A 6,043-nucleotide genomic window follows, 5' to 3' on the forward strand; every position below is an offset into this window, starting at 1 on the left:
GTAGTCTTATGCTATCTTAGATCATGGGACTGGCCTCACGGCCATGCCTAGACCTTGTTCTTATGTATTTTCAATGGTGGAGTTTCTACACACCATAGATTAAGGTGTGGAGCTCTGCTGTACCTCGAGTATTAATGCAATTACTATTGTTCTTCTATCCAATTCAGCTTATTCTTGTTCTAAGATATTCATTCGCACCCAAGAACATGATGAATGTGATGATTATGTGACGCTCATCATCATTCTCACTTATGAACGCGTGCCTGACAACCACCTCCGTTCTACATGCAAATAAGGCTTGAATGTTTATCTCTTGGATTCCCTAATCAGAATCTCCGTGGTATAAGCTAGAATTGATGGCGGCATTCTTGAGAATCTGGATGGTCTAAACCTTGTCTGTGGTATTCTGAGTAGGATTCAAGGATTGAATGACTGTGACGAACTTCAAACTCGCGATTGTGGGGTGTTAGTGACAGACGCAAAAGAATCACTGGATTCTATTCCGACATGATCGAGAACCGACAGATGAATAGCCGTACTGTGACAGAGCGCATTGAACATTTTCACTGAAAGGACGGGACTGTAGCCATTGACAACGGTGATGCCCAACATACAGCTTGCCATGGAAAGGAGTAAGAAGGATTGGATGAAGACAGTAGGAAAGCAGAGAGACGGAAGGGACAAAGCATCTCCAAACGCTTATCTGAAATTCTCACCAATAAATTACATAAGTGTCTCTATCTTTATTTTATGTTTTATTCATCTTTTAATTATCAATCCTCCATAACCATTTGAATTCGCCTGACTGAGATTTACAAGATGACCATAGCTTGCTTCATACCAACAATCTCCGTGGGATCGACCCTTACTCGCGTATGGTTTATTACTTGGATGACCCAGTGCACTTGCTGGTAGTTGTGCGAAGTTGTGATAAAGAGTTGAGATTGCAATTGAGCGTACCATGTTGATGGCGCCGTTGATGATCACAATTTCGTGCACCAAGTTTTTGGCGCCGTTGCCGGGGATTGTTCGAGTTTGGACAACTGGCGGTTCATCTTGTTACTTAGATCAGGTATTTTTCTTCAGAATTCTTAAGAATGAATTCTAGAGTTTCAGATGATGTTTTTATCATCACCAAAGCTGATTGATTTTCATCAATTTAGCTCTTGAATGTAATGTCCTGCAGAAGCTTGGCTAGCCATGTCTAATCTTTTTAGACTAAAGCTTTAGACTAACATTGGTGCATGAAATCAGAAGGCCAATTCGCGCGCTCTCAATTGTGTTGGAAAGTAGACATCCTGGGCTTTCCAGCAATATATAATAGTCCATGCTTTGCCCGAGATTTGATGGCCCAAACCGGCGTTCCAAATCAGCTCAAGACTGCCCGACGTTTAACACCGGAACTGGCACAGAAGTGGGAGTTAAATGCCCAAACTGGCACAAAAGCTGGCATTTAACTCCAAGAAAAGTCTCTACACGAAAATGCTTCAATGCTCAGCCCAAGCACACACCAAGTTGGCCCGGAAGTGGATTTATACGTCATTTACTCATTTCTGTAAACCCTAAGCTACTAGTTCTCTATAAATAGGACCTTTTACTATTGTATTTTCATCTTGGTAGCTATTTTTGAGTAGTCTTATGCTATCTTAGATCATGGGGCTGGCCTCACGGCCATGCCTAGACCTTGTTCTTATGTATTTTCACCGGTGGAATTTCTACACACCATAGATTAAGGTGTGGAGCTCTGCTGTACCTCGAGTATTAATGCAATTACTATTGTTCTTCTATCCAATTCAGCTTATTCTTGTTCTAAGATATTCATTCGCACCCAAGAACATGATGAATGTGATGACTATGTGACGCTCATCATCATTCTCACTTATGAACGCGTGCCTGACAACCACCTCCGTTCTACATGCAAACAAGGCTTGAATGTTTATCTCTTGGATTCCCTAATCAGAATCTCCGTGGTATAAGCTAGAATTGATGGCGGCATTCTTGAGAATCCGGATGGTCTAAACCTTGTCTGTGGTATTCTGGGTAGGATTCAAGGATTGAATGACTGTGACGAACTTCAAACTCGTGATTATGGGGCGTTAGTGACAGACGCAAAAGAATCACTGGATTCTATTCCGACATGATCGAGAACCGATAGATGAATAGCCGTGCTGTGACAGAGCGCGTTGAACATTTTCACTGATAGGATGGGACTGTAGCCATTGACAACGGTGATGCCCAACATACAGCTTGTCATGGAAAGGAGTACGAAGGATTGGATGAAGACAGTAGGAAAGCAGAGAGACGGAAGGGACAAAGCATCTCCATACGCTTATCTAAAATTATCACCAATAAATTACATAAGTATCTCTATCTTTATTTTATGTTTTATTCATCTTTTAATTATCAATCCTCCATAACCATTTGAATTCGCCTGACTGAGATTTACAAGATGACCATAGTTTGCTTCATACCAACAATCTCCGTGGGATCGACCCTTACTCGCGTAAGGTTTATTACTTGGACGACCCAGTGCACTTGCTGGTTAGTTGTGCGAAGTTGTGATAAAGAGTTGAGATTGAAATTGAGCGTACCATGTTGATGGCACCATTGATGATCACAATTTCGTGCACCAAGTTTTTGGCGCCGTTGTCGGGGATTGTTCGAGTTTGGACAACTGACGGTTCATCTTGTTGCTTTGATTAGGTATTTTTCTTCAGAATTCTTAAGAATGAATTCTAGAGTTTCAGATGATGTTTTTATCATCACCAAAGCTGATTGATTTTCATCAATTTAGCTCTTGAATGTAATGTCCTGCTGAAGCTTGGCTAGCCATGTCTAATCTTTTTAGACTGAAGCTTTAGACTAACGTTGCATGATTCCTAAAAATTCCTATTAAGAATTTTGATATCCTTATCTTCTTTTCCACTCAATTTTCGAAAAATCCAAAAAAATTACAAAATCATAAAAACCAAAAATATTTTTATGTTTCTTTTTTGAGTCTAGTGTCTAATTTTAAGTTTGGTGTCCATTGCATGTTTTTAGTCTTCTAATTTTCGAAAATCACATGCATTATGTTCTTCATTGATCTTCAAGTTGCTCTTGATGATTTCCTTGCTCTGATCTTTAAATTCTCTGGTCTTGAGTATTTTGTTGTTTCTCATATGCATTCTCAATTTGTTAGTGTCAATAGTATACAAACTTCTAAGTTTGGTGTCTTGCATGCATTGTTTATTTGATCTTAGTGGCATTTTGATTATTCCTCATCATTAAAAATTCAAAAAAAATTTAAATTGTGTCTTTTCAAGTCAATAATACAGAGAATTGAAGATTCAGAACATGCAGCAGAGGAATTACACAGAAAAAGCTGGGCGTTCAAAATGCCCAGTGAGGAAGGAAAACTGGCGTTTAAACGCCAGCCAGGGTACCTGGCTGGGCATTTAACGCCCAAAAGGGTAGCATTTTGGGCGTTAAACGCCAGAATGGATACCATTCTAGGCGTTTAACGCCAGGATGGCACAAGAGGGAAGATTTTGTTTTTAATTCAAATTTTTTTCAAGTTTTCATAATTTTTCAAAATCAAATCTTTTTCAAATCATATCTTTACAATCATATATTTTCAAAATCAATTTCTTTCCATTTTCAAAAATACTTGCTAACAATTAATGATTTGATTCAACATTTCAAGTGTGTTGCCTTTTCTGTTGAGAAAGGTTTAATGTCTGAATCATATCTTTTAAATTTCTTGTTAGCCAAGTCATTAGTTTTAAAAACCAAATCTTTTTAAATTATTTTTCAATCATATCTTTTTAAAACCATAACTTTTCAATCATATCTTTTTGATTTCTACTTTCAAAAATCTTTTTCAAAAATCACTTTATTTCTTTTCCAACTTTAATTTTCGAAAATCATTCATAAAATTTTTAAAATTTCTTTTAAAATCTTTTTAATTTATTTTCGAAAATTCTTCCCTTCTTCTCACATCCTTCTATTTATGGACTAACACTCCTCCTCAATGCACAATTCGAACTCTATCCCTCTTGATAAGTTCAAATTCTTCTACTTCCTCCTTCTATTCTTCTTTTTCTCTGACACCTCAATGAATCTATATCCTGTGACATAGAGGATTCCATATTTTCTTGTTCTCTTCTCTTTCATATGAGCAGGAGCAAAGTAAAAAGCATTCTTGTTGAGGCTGACCCTGAACCTGAAAGGACCTTGAAGCAAAAGCTAAGACAATGCCAACAATGCAAGGAAGGTGATGGGTAACTTTACTGCACCTACTCCCGACTTCTATGGGAGAAGCATCTCTATCCCTGCCATTGGAGCAAACAACTTTGAGCTTAAGCCTCAATTAGTTTCTCTAATGCAACAGAATTGTAAGTTCCATGGACTTCCATTGGAAGATCTTCATCAGTTTTTAGCTGAATTCTTGCAAATTTGTGACACTGTCAAGACTAATGGGGTTTACCCTGAGGTCTACAGACTTATGTTATTCCCTTTTGCTGTAAGAGACAGAGCTAGGATATGGTTGGACTCACAACCTAAAGAAAGCCTGAACTCTTAGGAAAAGCTAGTCAATGCCTTCTTGGCAAAGTTCTTTCCACCTCAAAAATTGAGTAAGCTTGGAGTGGAAGTCCAAACCTTCAGACAGAAGGAAGGTGAATCCCTCTATGAAGCTTGGGAAAGATACAAACAATTGATCAGAAAGTGTCCTTCTGACATGCTTTCTGAATGGAGCATCATAGGTATCTTCTATGATGGTCTGTCTGAACTGTCCAAGATGTCATTGGACAACTCTACTGGAGGATCTCTTCATCTAAAGAAGATGCCTGCAGAAGCTCAAGAACTCATTGAAATGGTTGCAAATAACCAATTCATCTATCAATGGAAGAGGTGAATTACATGGGAGAACCCTATGGAAACACCTATAATCCTTCATGGAGAAATCATCCAAATCTCTCATGGAAGGATCAACAGAGACCTCAACAAGGTTTTAACAACAATAATGGTGGAAGAAACAGGTTTAGCAATGGCAAGCCCTTTCCATCATCTTCTCAGCAACAGACAGAGAATTCTAAGCAAAGCCACTCTGACTTAGCAACCATGGTCTCTGATCTAATCAAAACCACTCAAAGTTTCATGACTGAAACAAGGTCCTCCATTAGAAACTTGGAGGCACAAGTGGGTCAACTGAGTAAGAAAGTTACTGAACTCCCTCCTAGTACTCTTCCAAGCAATACAGAAAAGAATCAAAAAGGAGAGTGTAAGGCCATCAACATGGCCGAAATTAGAGACGAGGAAGAGGCAGTGATCGCCACTGAGGAAGACCTCAATGGACGTCCACTGACCTCCAATGAGTTCCATAATGAGGAACCATGGAAATCTGAGGCTCACACTGAGACCATAGAAATTCCATTGGGTTTACTTCTGCCATTCATGAGCTCTGATGAGTATTCTTCCTCTGAAGAGGATGAAGATGTCACTGAAGAGCAACTTGCTAAGTACCTTGGAGCAATCATGAAGCTAAATGACAAGTTATTTGGTAATGAGACTTGGGAGGACAAACCCCATTTTCTCACTAAAGAACTGGATAACTTGACTAGGCAGAGATTACCTCAAAAGAGACAGGACCCTGGGAAGTTCTCAATACCTTGTACATTAGGCACCATGACCTTCGAGAAGGCCCTGTGTGACCTAGGGTCAAGCATAGACCTCATGCCTCTCTCTGTAATGGAGAAGCTAGGGATCTTTGAGGTCCAAGCTGCAAGAATCTCACTAGAGATGGCAGACAATTGAAGAAAACAAGCTTATGGACTTGTAGAGGATGTTCTGGTAAAGGTTGAAGACCAATACATCCCTACTAATTTCATAGTCCTAGAGACTGGGAAGTGCATGGATAAATCCATCATCCTTGGCAGACCATTCGTAGCCACAGCAAAGGCTGTGATTGATGTTGACAGAGGAGAATTGATCATTCAAGTGAATGAAGAATCCTTTGTGTTTAAGGCTCAAGGATATCCCTCTGTAACCATGGAGAGGAAGC

At 39.2% G+C, this 6,043-nt stretch overlaps 1 non-coding gene across 1 annotated transcript; it reads right to left on the reverse strand.

Annotated features, from left to right (window-relative positions):
• Nucleotides 1-4,618: 4,618 nt before the first annotated feature.
• Nucleotides 4,619-4,726, reverse strand: LOC127746242 (small nucleolar RNA R71). Its single transcript, XR_008007862.1, has one exon. It is a non-coding gene; the product is annotated as a small nucleolar RNA R71 (small nucleolar RNA).
• Nucleotides 4,727-6,043: the final 1,317 nt, after the last annotated feature.

The sequence above is a fragment of the Arachis duranensis genome, chromosome 3 (assembly GCF_000817695.3).
Source record: "Arachis duranensis cultivar V14167 chromosome 3, aradu.V14167.gnm2.J7QH, whole genome shotgun sequence".
NCBI classification, from domain to species: domain Eukaryota; kingdom Viridiplantae; phylum Streptophyta; class Magnoliopsida; order Fabales; family Fabaceae; genus Arachis; species Arachis duranensis.